This window comes from Aptenodytes patagonicus, chromosome 3, assembly GCF_965638725.1.
Source record: "Aptenodytes patagonicus chromosome 3, bAptPat1.pri.cur, whole genome shotgun sequence".
Classification (NCBI taxonomy): domain Eukaryota; kingdom Metazoa; phylum Chordata; class Aves; order Sphenisciformes; family Spheniscidae; genus Aptenodytes; species Aptenodytes patagonicus.
The window spans coordinates 127519573-127537256 of NC_134951.1; the positions used below are offsets into that span (position 1 = coordinate 127519573).

Here is a 17684-nt window from a genome sequence, read left to right on the forward strand (position 1 = left end):
CTTCTTTCCTACATTATTTTCTGACTTGGTAAATTTTTGGGGGGATAGCATCTGTCTTTGGCTGTGTGTGGGTGCACTGTGCCTTGAACTACCAGGTCCTAAAACTGGTGGTACGTTCAATCATAGTAAAAAATTATAAATAAAAGTTATAGCTCAGAGGTAGAAACACTTTTTTTTCCCCTCTTGTGGGTAGCTATTGCAAAGCTATAATTAACCTCAATTAATAGAAGGGTAAACTTCATACAAAGAATATGCTGTTCAGGTGTTCTTAATGAGAGCAGCACTTGGCACTGTTTAATCTGTCTGTAACAGGGAGCTCTGCTGGGGTGAAAATTAAAGTGGCTAAAGCTTAATCCAAGAGGAAAGTAGTTTTTTTTCCCCTACACAAAAAGCAATTCCTCTAATAAAAGCTACCTAGAAAAGTTAAGAGTCTGTTTGGACCCCGAATGCATCAATAGGCCTTAATTGCCCTAAACAGCTTCATCTGAGACCCCCATCCACACCCTCTGTCCACTGGCCCATTTAAGCTCAGGCTGAAGCCCCTAGTCCTTTTCTGAGCTGTGTAGGTAGGTCTGTGCTCAGTCTCGTCCCCCGCTGTGCCTGACTTGAGTGGACTTTCTGGATTCCTGACCTCCAGCCTGCCTTATCACCACACATTTGTGTCATTTCTGACACAGTCATCACATTTCTGATGATCACTGGGCTGCACCCAGAATCTGTTAGTGTCACCAACCTCCGCCAGCTACTGGAAAACTAATTTTCTGCAAACCTTACCTTAGGCAGTAGTGTAACAATTAAGATCTTCTCCATTGCTCTCGCTGTTCCTTCCTCCTATTAAAGTAAGAAATATTCGAAGTGCCAGCTTACACTCTACCTATAAGATTGGTGGAACTGACAAAAAAAAGATCAATTTCACTAAAGATAAAAATAAGGGAAAATGACTAAATCCTGTACAGAACTGTCCCCTTTATAGTTTCTACTGTATTAAGATTTACATTTTCAAGTAATGAAGTTTCCCTCACATCCCTTGAGATACATTTTATATTCCATACACAAGAACTATTTCCTATTGGCTTTCTCAGTGCTACCGCAGTTCTAGTAACTTCTTGTGGACTATGCAAAAAAAAATAGCACTCCATGCGTGCTATTTGTATCAATTGTATAACTATCACATAGACCAGCAATATTTACCCATACAGTTTAATCTTTATGCCATCAATCCAGGCTGCTATCATTTTAACTTACCAATGAATTTTTAAATAATAGCGTTGCCCAAAGTAGAATATATTGGACAGTGCTTTGTAGAAAAAAATTATTACTTCCCTTGAAGTGAAAGGATTTTGACTTCTGAATTTTCGGGTTTTTTTAATTGAAAACTTGCCTATGCATCTGAAATTACTTTAGTTGTATGTAACTTGGCTTTTTAGTTGTATACTTTTGAGGGGAGTTATACTGCATTTTATTTCAGACATACAATTAGCTCAGTATGAAGGAGGGAGGGCAAACATCACTACCTGATCAGATGGCTGTTGACCTGGGAATGTCCTCATCTAACCTAAACAGGCAGGTACAGCAGAGGATCTGAATAAGAGTCTGGGTAAAGTAAGAGTTTGAGTAAGATAAAAAGCTTCAAAACCAAGAGGATACATTTCCTTGTCTTACTTCCCCCTCAGTTTTTTGTATTCCCAAGTTATAGTTTTATATATAGTTTAAGTCATCATAAACCTGTACTGCTGCTGAAAGACAGCTCTGTCACCCCCCCTTCCCACTTAATCCTAGCTACACACCCATCCCTACTGGAAAAAATGTTTTCTACAGCCACAGTGATCCATATCCAGGTTAAAACTAATCACTTTGTCAGGTTAGATTTCAGTGCTGGCTTAAAGCGTATGTGAAACTATGGCCTCATTAATCAGCAAATTTTATCTAATTACTAGAAGTCACAAGGGATGACCCTGCTACTGTAACATTTCACAGCTTCCATTCCCAAACTTTATGGGTTGCGTTCTCCCCTTTCATCAAGCCTGTGACCCAAATACTAGCACATATGAACAAATTCCTATCACCCTTGAGACCCAGTTTGTATCTGCAATGGTCCCTGGCTCATAAATTACTGCTGTACTGCATAGCAAAAGGTTCTTAATAGAAATTCCTCACCTGATTCTGCAGACTTTGCCTTACATGCACCTTATATTCCACCTGGTGTCAGGAGGTAGAGGACGATGTAGTGTCAGGCTGGGAAGATTCAAACAAATCCTTCCTCCAGGCCCCTCTTGTAAAGCTGTTCCCTGATACCCGCTACAGGCAATACAGCATCAGCCTAGGAGATGTCTTTGTTTCCCACTTTGAAAATCTGTTCCATTCAGGATTTCAGAAGATAGAATCATTTTATTCCAGCTACACTAGATAGCTTGGTTTGTGTTTCTGTGACAAACTACTAATCTCTCTCATATACAACAAGCATACATATTGGAGAGAAGAAAAGCTTTGCTTCTGGACCACTTATGAAATAACACAGGGCTTTTACAAGCTCTTATCACTAACCCAGCAGAGTGAGGCTAACAATAGCACATTTTCTTCTAGAACAATTTACTGTATCCATTTTTTTTTCCAAGAAAGCAACTAAACTATTCTGAAAGGTTATAGATTATAATACTTATTTAAAATAGATGAAACATTTTAGCCTTCCCATTATCTATTTCCATGAGAAAATCTCCATGATTTTCCTTGAGTTCCCCTTTTGTGTGTAGTCTAGACTATCAGAATAGATTTGACAATTATTTTTATTACGTAACTTTGAAAAACAGACTCTCATAGAATTTGGTTGTTAGAAAAATTCTGCTCTGAATAAGATAGGACAATATGTGGCTTTTTTAAAAAAAAAAATCATTAATTCCTCTATTGTTGGTTTGCTTTCAAAGTTGATTTCCCAGTCTAGAAAAGCTAAAGCTATTAAATATATTTTAGATAGTGCCAAACACAGCAATATTTATAGCAAGATTTCCTTTTCCTACGCTTCCTCCTGTGCATACGGAAGTAGTGGAACTCCTCATGCAAGTAAAAATAGAATTTGGCCTTAAATCACTATTCCAAATGATAGTAAAGCCATCATCCCAAACAAATACTAAGTAAAAGCTGTAGTCACCAATTCACCAAGCTACCTGATTAAAAAGAGCCACATCAAAGCTGTACGTTCTGCTAGTCGCTCACAGTTAAAAATTCTGAAGTATAAGTACTTTTTTCATTCCCTCTCATTATTTACCCCTACAGGCAGGATACATTTCATACTCCTCTGAGGAATTAGGTGTAATAAATATTTGTAAAGAAATTCTGTTGTATTCATGGCCATGATACTACACTATTTACTGAAGACATGTTCCTCACTGTGCCTCTCAACTAGGCAGGAGAGACAGGCAGGCTTACATGACATACCATGTTTTTGTATTAAAAATAAGGTTTCTTTAGATGTAGTTTCTGCTAAGTACCTTTCCATTAAACTATTTTTGGTGCTATTTCAACCTCCTCCACAATTCAACCTTCTGGACTACTTCTCTGTACTGTTTCAGTTGGAAAGGATAAAAAAAACTTGTTAGTGGTAAGCGTTAAATGGAACAGAGCTTCCTGCTAATGGATTATTGATCATCCTTGAGCGACCTATGAGTATCACATGCAGAATGTTCTTCTCCCCTTTAGGTTTAAGAATCTAATATATTAAAAATATTAGCATTACATGCTAATTATTTTCATGAGGGAAAGTATTAAGCTGGGATGTACATCTCTGCTGTAAGAGGAGGTGGCATCTCTATTTTTTTTACCACAGATTTTATGGAGTGTTTTATCAAACTCATAGAACCCCTTTACCAAAAAAAAAAAAATCAGTATAAAAGTTCTTCATTATTCTGCCATAACCACAAGCTTGTTTGGCTGAAACACTTGACATAAAATAATTTCCTACCTCCCCCTGCAACCTTAAAGCTAGCAATTTTAAACAAAGCAAGAGTGAAAGACTTAATAGATGAAAAGTATAATTTTATTTCATGTACATTGTCCTAGAAATCTTTTCAGTTTTGTAGGTTGTATGCTGACGTGCGACTTAAAACTAAGATTCAGAACCCAAAGTCCTTTTCCATCTACAATCTAGGACGTATTAGATAGCAATTAGCCTTAAACCCAAATTTGTTAGGTGACGCTTAGCTAAATCATACCGTATTTCTTCCCTATAGCTAGAGTCATAAATGCCAGTATTTTAGTTTTCCTTTATAAAAAGTCACTTCTTGGAAATAACGCATGAAACGGGTTGGTCAGAAAAAGTCATCTTCACATGAAATCCTGGTAGGGGAAAAAAGAATCAAACTAGAGACCCTATGAATACACAAATTTTCCACTAAGTTTGTAATGAGATTAAAAAGGTTAAAGGCACACCAGGTTTGCATCTGTACAACACTGTCACACTGTGTTAATCTAGGCTTTCATTCTGATCCAGACAGTTCACTGGAACACTTACAGGAGAACACATGCTTCTAATTACCAATTTTCTCTGTGTAGGCAGCTCTTAAGACCTGCATTTCCCAAATTATTGAAATCTTATTCCCCAGTAAGAAAACACATCCAGCCATCTTTCCTGCAGTCCCGTAAGAAAAGATGAAATTATAAAAGGCCTGTCCCTCAACATGTACGAGTTGGCCATCTATACCTGCTAGCACCTTCTCGGCGTGTTTCACATTTTGAGAAGTAACTGTAGTTATTTTGACACAACGCTTACTTATAGGGAGAAGAGAAGTGAAGTTAACTTTTGACATTGAAGGTGTCGCTGACATCCCCCTTGGAAGTGTGGTGACCTCTGTCACAAAAGGAATGTGTGGCAGCTTCTGTTACAGTACTGTTAACCACACACAGCACAAGGTTCACACAGTGTCTCCTTCTCTTTAATTCATTGTTTGAAGGACTTGAACTCTCCTTGCCCACAGACCACCCTAAGCCAATGGCAAGCTTCTGCTTTCCGAAGTTTCTGAAAGCTTGTATCTTTTCCCTCTTGCAGAGATGCAGTTAGACATCAGGTATCACCAGACATAATGGAGTCATCTAGTCTACCTCGTAATGGTGCACTGACACCCTCTAACTTACTGTTCATTTAGAGCAGGAAGTTTCCAACAGTTTCAGACCCACAATACTTCCATTTGCTTTGGGGTAAGATTTTGCTCTGTGTCCTTTTTAGTCTGGAATTACAAGATTCTCATTCTATCCTGCCTACAAAATAAATTGCTTATTGGTACCTGGACACATAGAAACAGAGCCTGCAGGGATGCTCCCTTAAACTAAAGTTGTCCAGAGGATTCTCACAAGGGGAAAAGGATTCTAAGGATAGATATATTCCTTTTTGGGGGGGGAAGAATGTTAGAGCTTTTACTTCAGCACAGACTGTTATTTGCCTAAAACTGAAAGCTGTGGTTTCCTACAAATTGTTTCTTAATATCACCTCTCCAAGAAAAGCCTAAATAGCGATTCAGTTTCTACTCCTTTCCTCTTTCTCCCCCTTTCTTTTTCCAACATAAAAAGAATTAGTTGACTGATTTCTGAAATGAGCAAGCTAAGGAAACTTGTTTTGGAATTACAGTCCTGTGTTCATCACTTTGGGAATACATTTTAATTTCACAGACTATTCAATATAGAACTGGGAAAGCATCCTGACATAAGGATAGCCAAGTAGTATGTATGACAGTATGGAAGGTAAAGACAATACATTAAAAACATGTGGAACTGCCTAGGGGTAGTTTAGAATTTAGGCTCTGCTATAATGCTATAAGTGGACTGAGATGAATCAAAGTTATACAGCAGTCTTACTTGGAGGTATAACCTCTATTTTATCCTGATGCCAATATATTTATGACTTCGGCAGCCACAAAATCCATCGATTATCATGAAAGTGACATCTACCACAATCACATGAATATCCTTGCATTCATATTTTGTGATCCACAATCCCAGTTATGGAAGGATGCCAGAGCCTGGCTGTTGTTCCAGAAGGGGTGTTACTGTTATCTGTGGATATAAAGTGTTTTTTTCAGATATCCCTTCCTCTCTGTGAGCAGTTTAAATCAGATTAATGACTGAAAGGCATGTATGGTGAAACTCAAGAAGCAGAGATAACTGGAAAAAGGATTAGCCTAGATAGATGAAAAAATCAGTATTATGCAGCCATTAAGCATTGAAAAAAATAGTGTAAAGCACTGTAAAGTTTCCAAGCAAAGTTTGGCAAAGTTATCACATACCCACCGAAATCATAGAGAGGACATAGAGCTTCACCAATCTCCCAAATATCAAGAATTAACTGAAGACACAACAATCACCTTTGGTGTATCTATTCCTAAGTTGCAAACTGAAGTTACCTTACTTGTCAGAGAGAAAAGATTGTCTCAAAAGTTAAAAATATCATGCAAGAGCATGTAATACCCCAAATCAATATGTTATCACAATTAAGTATTAGCAGTTCTGTTTTAAATAGAAAGTGGACTTAGGTAACAAACAATTGCCCAGAGGCAATTGTTAGATTTAATATTGTGAAAAGTTTATTGGGTAGAATCAATAATCTACACCAATGGCATTTAGAGCACTGAACACTATGGACTATTTTATCCCAGATTCTCGAACCACCTTTACAGTTCGATTCTCATTTTGGAACACAAACCCTACTAACTACCTTTTTGTAATCCTTAAGGTGCTTTAAAAGTTGCAATAGGTTAGACCAAAAAAACAAGGCTAAGAAATACTATCAAAAGCAGATAAGCCAAAAAACCCACTTTTAGAACTTGTGAATGTTTCAAAGCTTACCGGATCTGGTTTAACAGAAGGGTGACAGCTTTGGGTTCACCTCCTTGCAAGATTTTTTTAACATGGCTTTATATTAGTCACTGTGTCAGCAGAACGGCTCTGTTCTGGGACATACACATCAGACTTCAAACCAACTGTCTAACATGGTTCACAGCTGCAGATACTAGAATAATTCATAGAGCTTAACCTGTTAAAATTTGGGTAAGGTTTATTACAGTTTAGTAGTTCTTGAAGAACTTAGACAATTTCGATAAAGATTTATTTCTCTTAAGTTAGTGAGTATTACTGCATATAAATATTCCTTTTGCCTTATATAGATAGCTCACTGTGTTCACTTATGTATTTGCACACCAAGTTCCATTTTAAAGGTTTTCAGTAGAAATTTTGTCAACTCACTTATTTGAAGGACTTGACTGGGGGAAGGGCAAAAGTTTATCATCTTTGCCTTTGCCTTCTGACCACTTTCAGGCATCAGCACTATTCACATCAACATGGCAAGCAAGATTTGGCTAGCAAAAGAATTCCATTATCAGTGAAACACCACAAAGATTACATCTTAGAAGACAGCAGATAAAGAATTTCTCCCCTGTAATACACAGTGTTTTTTCCCCAGTGTTTTGTCTGGTTCCTTCTTAGAATCTATTTTTCATGAATTTGTACATACTGTGAAAAGTTATTTTACAGTTTTAAGTTTAATGACTAATCCTTATTTACAGTTATTTTAATTATCTTAAAATCTTCATCAATAGTGTTTACAGTTCATAGCTTTAAGAAGTTTATCGATGAATATGTCCCCACCTGGTTTTTTCTCAGCCATGTTATACATATTTCATGCCTTTACTCTCTCTTCCTAAGTGTTAATTACCAATCACCTCTGAAGTTGTGCCCATCTGTTTACAACACACTGATAATGATATACCCAGGCTTCGCTACAATATTCTGAGGGGTTTCAAAACTACTTTAAGGCAGCCACTACCCTGCTGCTGTTCAAAGTGATGCCCACAGATGCTCCCTAATTACATTGTCCTTTCCTTTGCCCTGTCACCAAGCAAAGGCATATCTAATTTGCTCTCCACTTTCTCCCTCAGCTATTACTATTTTCCAAGTTTTCCCTTGTACTGAACTTCTCATTTTTTCCAGGGACACATCAGTTTATATTTTTCCTCTCCACTCAGTTACAATCAATTTCCTGTTTCCAAGATTTTTAGATTATGTTGTGTTATTTCTTCCTACTCAGTGTTTGTAACACCTAACTTAAGATCATCCGCAAATGCTGTTAATATACTTTTTACAGCCTCTCTGAAATCATTAATCTGGGACATTCATCAAAACAGATGAGTTGCTTTCTTCCATATAAGAATAAATTAAACTAAAAGCAAAATTAGTTTGGCCAAACTTAGACAGTAGAGTCAAACAAAAGTTATTGAAGAATAAAATATATACAACAGAAGCTCTCCCAAAAGAAAAAACATAAAACAATTAAGAACAACAGCAGATGCTCAATAAGAAGAGGGACACTTAGGCAGGATTAGTTCTGCCATTTCTAGAATGACATGAAGTAAGACTGTAAGGACAGAACAAGTTCTCTACATTCCTTTCATTAGCCAAACATATTTCCTGGTCCTATCGTGTCAATAATCCTAGAACTAAGTTGGACAGCTGCTTGAGAAAGTGGGAACTACAAGGCATCTTTCCCTGCTTTCAGGAGGAGGCTTTTGCAATGGACACTGCATAGTAATGTAAAAACTCTGCAGTCATTACACACAGCCCCCAAATGAATGGTTTGGGGAAAGGATCTTTACTGAAGAATGAGGTAGAGGCTGAAGCTGTTTACAATGACACTCATGACATCAACAGACTGTTTTAGTTGTGTGTTGTCCAGACACCCTTGGAAATTTACAGCTGGCAATTTCCTCTGAATGCCTCATTCCCTTCACTTCAGCCTCACTCAACACCTGCCATCTCTTTCCCTTTGCCTTATTCCCCTTAGCTGTATTTTTCTCCCTTCGCTGGTCTTGCTATTTACTAACCCTACTTCACCCAGTGAATAAATTACAACACTAACTTGATGGTTTTGCTCTTATTCATATGATGACTCCTGCTTTTAGAACATCAGCTTTCCTAGGTGCACACCACCTAGTGTTAGTACACCACCCAAGAAAATAGTCCTGCTTCTGGAAAGCCTCAGGAGACCAAATTAACCATAGCTAAAGATGATCTTCTGCTAAACTGATAAAGAAAAGTCATGGGAAGGGCGTTCAAAAACCCAAAAAAGCTTTCAACAGTAAAAAAATTATTTGCATGAGAGATAAAAGGAAGGAAGAGTGCTACATAGCTCTCTAGCTTTAGGGTGAAAGCTAGTAAGCACTAACTACTTGCCCATCCACATCATCTTTATTTTGTGACAATCTCAAACCACAGTGGCCCATCCCTCCGCCCATGAACAGTATGTGCAGGGCTTAGACCAGCATTCAAAATATATTAACTGCCACAAATTGTAGGGCCCTTGTGAAGAACAAGCAGACTACAAAAGCTTATTTACTTAATTCCACCCATATACTTTCCACCCCCATCTTGGCTTGGTGGTTTTCATGGAAAGCTAATATTTCCTCAGGAAAGGTAGAAAATAGCTCCTTGAAGTCTCTGAAGAGGTGGTTGTATGATATTACACCGGATTACTTCCACACACTTCAGTTTTCCTTTGCGAAAGGAAAACTAAAGCTAAATATTCTTATTAATTTCCAACTTGATTCTATGTTACGTATTTCCTCCTCTGCCTAGGGAGTAGTATCAGTGATACCGGCATACATTCATACACACTTCAAAAAAACCAAATCAGCTCAGAGCACCCAAATTTCAGAGACAGTAAAGTAACAAAGGTTTGAATCGATGTGAAAGATCAGTATATTAGATGTGTAAACACTCCTCCAGTATGGCTCCGTCACATATGTAGTTGTGAGGTACAAGACAGCTAATCATTTCAGCATGTATTTCATAGGCCACAAAACATTCCTGACAGTATTTATTAAAATAAAACTTAGTGACATATGTCAAATGAAGAAAATAATTTGATCACATCAGGAGTTAAACTGTGTTCAAAGAGACCAGAAGTAAGCAACATTTTCACATACAAAAATACTAGTGAAGAATTATAGACACTAATACGTAACTTCCAAGTTTTTTCAAACCACTCAGGTCGGAAGGGGCCTTAGGACATCTCTTGTCCCACCTCCTACTCAAGGTAGGATCAACACTGAACTCAGCCAAGTTGCTCGTGCCTTTGTTGTGCTTAGTTATCTTCCCAGTGAAAAATAGCTTCTTCGTCTCCAGTAGGAGAGAGTACTTCAATTTACACCTATGTCTCTTGTCGTCCTACCATGCTCTCAATAACGCTCACTCTTTCTTGCAAGCTCAACTTGGGCACTGGGGGCTGCTAGTCGGTCTCTCCTCACCCATCTCTTTTCCAGGCTGAAGAACTCTAGCTCCCTCAGTCTCTCCTCCATCCTGGTAGCTGGCCTCACACAGAGTTTTCAACATCTTTCTTGTACTGATGGACCAAAAACCAGGCATAGTGTTCCAGACACAGCTAATGAGTACCAAGTAGAGAGGAATAATCGCTTCACTTGATCTACTGGTTATGCTCCTGTTGATACAGCCTAGCATGCAGTTAGCTTTTATCACTACCAGGGCACACTGCTGACCTGAAACCCAAGCAAATTTTCCTATTGATTTCAGCAAGGCCTAAATACCAGACTGAACATCTAATAATGGAGCCAACAGACAGGGAACAGTGGTAACAAAACAGCGAGCGTAAGCTTACAACAACTACTGGTAGTATGTGTGTCAGAAAAGTTAACATCCAGATATACTCATCCTGTTAAAATAGCTGCTTTTAACATGACTGCCCTCAGTTTCTGAACCAGCCTTTACCTAGCTCCTTACAGAAAAGAGGTGAGAAGTATTCTATTTTCTCATATTACAGCATACTCAGCCACAGCTTGCATAAAGACAGGAGGGCCATTTCTAAAAAAGATTAAAATGTTATTTGAGATAAGCAGAGCCAGTGATACTGCTTTCTACTGCAGAAGAGCTAGGGACTATCCCCCTACTCAAGCACAGGATTTAGCTAACAAACTTGCAAAACTAAGCCCTGTTGTGTTTTTTACTATTGCAATTTAATAAGAACACATTTCACTGCGGGGCATTACCAATAGCTGATGAAAATGTGAAAAGCTGCATCTACTCTTCTGTCTTAAACACAAATAGCTAACATTCAGTTTAACAAACCAATTTCAAGGATTTAAACTCTTTTCTCCTGCACAAAAAAAACCAAACAAAAGAAGAAAATAAACAGAAGTGAACCTTCAGCACAAGACGAAGGAGTTAAAAAAAGAATCTGACTTTTTGGTCTCTTCCATCAGTTTGTTTTGAACACCCGGGCTAGCTAGAACATCAAAACATACATAGAGACACTGTTTATTCTAACTGCTAGAGTTACAGCCCTGTTTTTAACCCATCAACAGCTTGCTACATCTATCCATTCTATTTGAATCACTTTCAAATCCAATCCTATCAACTACAATGCTATCTTCAATTATGTCACACTGCAAAAACCACAGATCTGTTAATTCTTACACAAGCCAACCCACCAGAGCAAGATAAACAAGGTGTTAAACGAAGTACTTTTGTTATCATCATGACAGATGTTACGGGATGCAGTTATTTTTATGCATGATAAAAAAGTGAGTGCTCATATTCCAGCTCTTCAAATCCTTAAACACTGCACAAATTTTCCCAAGAGATTTGACTTATGACTTAAAACCAACAAACAAGCAGCCCTCTGCTGTAACTGCTTTAAGACAACTTGTTGTTTGTAAGAAAGAGACTCTCGAAGAGTTAGTTTCCATTTATAGAGAGCAGAATAATTCACAATTTGTGACCTTATTAATTGCAGAGTCATAATCTAAATATGGGTCACAAAGCTTCTACAAACACCTTCTTGAACTAAGGCAAGCTCAGATGATACACAACTTCCAGTCACATCTCCTCCTGCCCCCCACTTCTCCAGCTGACCTGGGACTATCCTGGTGGCATGGCAATTTCTCCAGTAACACATCACACGGGACCTAATCTGGTATCACACGGTCTTGCATCTCCTCAGCTTCTGCCCAAAACATAAATGCATATTTGGATACAAGCGTTATTTCCCTAGCTGTCCCAGAATTCTATGGAAAGAAACCACATAACAGAAACCCACAAAATGAAGACTAAGGAATTGGAATCCCCAAAGCATTTTTAGAACTTGCAAGGCAGTCGAGCCATAGTTATGAGAACAGTGTAAGTACATGTAATTATAGTGTATTTATTGAAGTATGTTATGATTTGCATACTACTAAAAATCTTTTGGTGATTAGTGCAGAAGCTTAACCTTATAGTGTTACATTTCACAGAAGGAATGGGTTAAAAAAAATCACAGGGATAAATGCAGCTTTTGAGCACAATCTACTAGTTTCACAGCCAAACACGCACTACCTGTAAAGGTGGAAAGCTGACAGAAAGACTTCAGAAATATACAAATTAAGTTTCCTTTTTGTGACTTAGTAGCAACAGCACAGTCCCTGCCGGTCAAGTTCCTTTCTGCTAGGATACAAACTTCTCACCAATGGTAATTTAGTAGTGATCTTTATTTATATCAGTTGAGATTTTCTGCATGATCCTGCCCTGTGTCCTACAGTATCAGGGAAGGCAACTATACTGAAGCTAATTTTCCTATATAAAAGAAGCCTGGTGTTTCTAGGCTAAACTTTGATTTATTGATTTAGTTTTGACAGGCTTTCTCTTTGGTGATTCTCTACCAGTGAGGAAGTGCCTGTTCAAACAGGAAACACATCGTATCATTGCTAAATATCTACAATTATGTAAAATGTCCTCCTTTTTTGGACTGTGATCTCAAAAGCAGCCTCAGCTAAAGAAACAAATACACTGGGGAACAAATAACCTCCTGAGAGGGTACCATTCCTCAGTTCAATTCTGAACTACTGCACATACTTTGCAATATCGTAATTTCACATTGTATTGTAGAGCTAGTAGCTTAGTTCATTTACCATAACGGAGCAAGCTCCCAGCATGAATATATATAAACCTGTTGATGGACTCTTGGTTGAACGAGTTAGCTCCCAGTTAAACCTACCAACACCTTAAACTCTTTTGTAGAAGCCAACTGATTTTTAAAAAGCATGAAGCTTTATTTAAAGGTAAGCCTTAAAATATTGCCAGCAAGTACTCAAAACATTATATATATAGCTATCATCTATAGTGCAATGAAAATTACGTAAGTTGTAGAGAATAAATTGTTCCAATAAGGTTACCAATGTCCTCTGATAAAACATCAACGTTCATGTAGAAAAAATAAAAAAAGCTTTAAGCTGGTGCTGTAATTATCCCTCAACTTAAGAAAACAAATACTGAGATGCTTTTGCCAACAAAAAACCTTATAGGATAATTAAAAAAAGTAGAAAAAGAAAAAAAGGAAGATTTAGGCAGCTTGAACAACTAATCATTCTAATGTTATTGAACACTTTATGTTTGGATTCATAGCTTATAGCATGATCCCAAAGCCATTTTCCAGATTATTCCCCCCCCCCCCAAATGGTATCTCACCCTGTCCATTATTATCCCAAGCATGCTATGGCAGAGTATTTCTTTCTATACTCACTCCATTCAGTTCTGCTACAGATTTTTAACAAAGCCATGGAGAACTTATCCTAGCTGGTTCAACCAAAAGCTTCTCTGAGCCTCTAGACAAAAAACAAACAGTAATCGAGAGGCTTATATTTCATATGCCAGGAGCTCAGACAACTACCAGGGCAGACCACTTAAAACAGTAATTGATAAAGACATTATACATGTTGATATAGGAGCACAGATCTTACAATGCCTCTTCATTTTCCAATTCATTTTTGTAACTTCTATTTTAAATAACTCAACAGTCTGGAATCAAAGGGCTTGTTTTTGTTAAGCTAGTCTGTTAACTTCTATGAGTGCCATTTTATTTCACAGGTTGCTATAGTTTACAGTGTAAGAAAGTAGTTTGGCCAACAATACCAATATAAAAGAGTCAACCTCTATATATCCCACTGAATACTCTGTAGTAGTCTGCAGGACTGCTAAAAACAATTTAAACCTTTCCAAAAGATAGTACTAGTACTCCCAGATCTTTGCTGTTCTTCCACTTTGAAAAAACCAAACAAACAAAAACCCAAAAAACCAAACACCACCACACCACACCACCCCCCGGAATCCCGCAAAAGCAAACATTTTGCTCAAAGACAACTGCCGGCTTAGTTTTTCAGTTCAGGAAAGAGATTAGGACAAAAAAGACTGGTTCTGTGAGCAAGTCAGCATTTCTGAAAGGATAGACTTCTTTGTGAAGTCTCAAGCTGAACACGTACAAGAAAGCACTATTCTCTTTTTTCTTTTAAACTGTGCAAAAGAGCTTATGCTTAAGCATACATCTGGCCATAGCACAAGTGAACACCACCTCACAGCGCTATGGAGCAAGTTTCCTTTGGATACCACCAAGAGGTCATGGCATTCCACAAATCAGAAGTATCACTTCTATAGCAAGTTTCACTGACGGTTTATTGCTGTCCCAAAATCATAATCAAAGGGAAAGTTTTGCTTCAGACTAAGTGATGAAAACTGCAAAGCTTGTTCCTAGAAGGACATTTAAATACTTTATAACATTACCCTCCTCACAGAAATTAGTCATTTTTAAGTTTTATATAGCTATTATTTTTTCAAACAAGGAAATAAGGTTTTGAAACGCATATACAGGTACCAAGTACCTTCACTGAACACAAACTGTATTACAGCATATTTGTATATACTACACGACTCATAAGAGTTTTTCCTTACAAAAGTCGGTAAGCACATTCTTCTGCTCCTTCAGGTAGCAATGAGACATGCAACCATAGCCTGGTGAGTCTGCGCCATCACTGACAAGCCAGTCTCTGCCCTGAGATCACCCCTATTCACATCTGGTAGACGAGCATTCCTCACACAGTTCAAGATTTCTCTTATCTGTGGGCAAACCAACCTTGTATGAACCACACCTTGGAAGGCAGCTGTGAGAGACTGAGGAACACAGCTGCTGCAACAAGCTAGATACCCCATGAATACAGGCACGGTAGAGGAGAGGGGACGCACCGCCTTTCCAATCTGCACAGGCCTTGGTGGAGAGCACAGCACTGCCTGGGTAAGGGGTTAAGCCAGCACCCACCCCTCACTGTCGCCCCTCCTGCCCACACAGCCCACTCTTTACAGCTGAACATTTAACCACTCGCCTGCCTCGGGACACCAAAGCGGCGCCCCACCCGTGGGCTCACCATCCACCCCGCTGACCGTCCCCGCTCCAGAGAAGACCCGTGAGGTAAGGCCCGCCATTGCCACACAGACCCACGCCGCCCCCTCAGACAGGGCCCCACCCGCCAGGCGACCCCCCCCCAACTCATCGCTGCACTCCCGCGGAAATAGCGCCTCGGCAGTAACGGGACGCCGCCCGGAGAGCGCCTCGAGCCCTCCCGAACGGGGCGAAAGCCCCTTCTCCTCCAGCACCAGCGCCCCCACCCCGCGCCCCCTCAGGCACGAGCCCACGGCTCTCAACGGTCGCCGCCGCCCGCCCGCGAGCTGCTGCTGCTGCTGCTGCTGCTGCTGCCGCCGCCCCTCCCCCTCCGCCGCGCGCGCTCTTCCCCTCAGCAGCCCTAAAAGCCGCGCTCAGACACGCGCGTCACACCGAGCCGCCGGCCAACCAGAGCGCGGCAGCACCTGCGCCCGCGGTTTGCGAACTTAAGGCGGGTCCGTCTTTGAGTGACAGCTCGGCTCGGCCTGTCAGCCAGCAGCGGCCCGCCCCCCGTCCCCCCCTCCCACGGCGCGCAAAACGCTGCTGAAGAGGGGGCGGATCCCCTCTATCTTACCCCCCCCCCCGCCGCGGCCGCTCGCTCCCTCCGCCCCTCCGAGGCGCGCAGCGGATCGACAGGCCCTCCACCCAATAAGCGCGGAGGCCGCTTGCGCGGCGGCATCGCCCGGGACCAATGGGAGCGGCGGCTGGGCGGAGGCCCGAGGTTTCCAAACGCTCCGCGGCGCCATGGGCTGAAAACTAAACCGAGATGGAATCTCCCAGTCTGAACCGGTTTGAGCCGGTTCCGAGTCTGTGGCATTAGGAGGGGGAGACGCGCCGCGCTCAGTCCCTGCTACCACCGCTGCCTCCGCCGCCGTGCGTGTGACCTGCTCGTAGGGGAGCCCGCAGGGGGAACCGCCGGCGCGGCTGAGGGGGCAAAGTTTAGTGCGAGCTGGGGGGGGGTGGGAATGGGGGTGAACTGAGCGCCGGCCAGGCCTAGGGAAGGGCGGCAGCAACAGGAGTAGCGAGAGACCCAGCCGCACGGGCCCGGGCCTGGGCAGCCAGCGACGCGGGAGAGAGAGAGCCAGGGCCCCGCCGAGCCGGAGCTGGGGCAGCCGGGGCCACGAGGAAGGTAGAAGTTTCCCCACCACCACCACCAGGGGCCTTGGGAGGCCGGAGCCCCGCGCCGACCCCCTTCCCCCCCCCTTCCCCCCCCCCCCCCCTCCCCGAGCGAGAGGAGGGAAGCGCTCCCCGTCTCCTGCGCGCCCGGCGGCCTTGCTCCTGGGCTGAGGGGAAGGCGCGGAGCCGCGCGCCGAGGGGAGCGCCCGCCCGGGGGCCGCAGGCTTCTGCTGGGCGCCTAGTGCAGTCAGGCCAGGGCACGCTTGCTAGGGGGTAGCGCGGGGAGGAGAGGAGTGGCGCTAATAATACATACCCGACAGGGAGGAGGGGTGCGCTCGTCTTTTCCCCCCCCGTCGGGTTTGGTTTTTTTGTTGTTTGGTTTTTTTTTTTTTTTTTTGGGGGGGGGAGTATTTTTGGTGGTGTTTATTTTCATTTTTTTTTTGGCGTGTGGTTAGAAACTTCGCTCACCCACCCCTACTTTTTGAAGGAAGAGGCTGTGAGAAACACCTAGGTAAGTAAGCGCTCAGGCTGCGGGGAAGGGGCGGGGGGTGGGGGGTGTTGTTGCGATGAGTAACGCGGTGGGAGGCAAGGGGGGAGCGCTCGGGAGACGGTGCGGGGCCGTGGAGGCGGGGGAGTGGGAGGGGTACGGCCGTGCGTGTGCCTGTGCGGAGGGCGCAAAGTCTTCGCTGTGGAAGGAGAGGCGCAATGGGCTCCGAGGAGAAACCGCGAGGGGCGGGGGCGCGTTGGAAATGGGGTTGGGGGTACAAGCATCCTAGGCCCGGCCGGGCGGCCGAAGGGAGCGCGGAGCCTGCCGCGGGGAAGGAGGCGGGGGGGGGCGGGCGGGAGCCGCCGCTGGGGCGCACGGCGGGGGGCTGCCCCTCCTTAGGAGGGGGCCGAGCGGGCTGGGGGGGGTTGTGATCGGGTACGGGCAAAACTAAGGACATAATCTGTAAATTATTAGGAGTGGAAGTTTCCAGAAATATTTTTGTGTGTCTGTGCAGCAGTATTGAAACGTCCGCCTGGATCACGTGGGGGCCCCGTATAGAGCGCAGGGCTGGAGCCGAGGGAGGGAGCGGAGGGAGGGGCTGCGCCGCCGCGGGCCCGCCGCGCTCCGCAGGGCCCCGGCCCGCCCGACCGCCGCCCGCCCGGGGCGCCGCCGCTCCTTCCCCCGCCGAAGCGGTTCTCGCCCCGCTCCGTCAGCCGGGGCGCTGCCCTTTGGGGAGCGGCGCGGCCGCGGCTTTGCGGCGGGAGCAGGGGAAGGCCTCGGCGCTGGGTGGGTGCGAGTTATTTCGGGGGGGCGCTCCGCGTCGGGCGCGGCCGTGCCGAAAAGGAATGCTCC

At 42.7% G+C, this 17684-nt stretch overlaps 1 protein-coding gene across 3 annotated transcripts in view; it reads left to right on the forward strand.

Annotated features, from left to right (window-relative positions):
• Positions 1-15985: 15985 nt before the first annotated feature.
• Positions 15986-17684, forward strand: part of XPO1 (exportin 1) — a 43669-nt gene continuing 41970 nt past the window's right edge. The window contains exons 1-2 of one of the 3 annotated variants that reach the window (XM_076335145.1): positions 15986-16102; positions 16801-16856. The gene's annotated coding sequence lies outside the window, so the exon portion shown is untranslated. Of the gene's footprint in view, positions 16103-16208; positions 16359-16495; positions 16857-17684 lie in introns of those variants that run through there. The other 2 variants (XM_076335144.1, XM_076335143.1) reach the window with 2 other exon arrangements.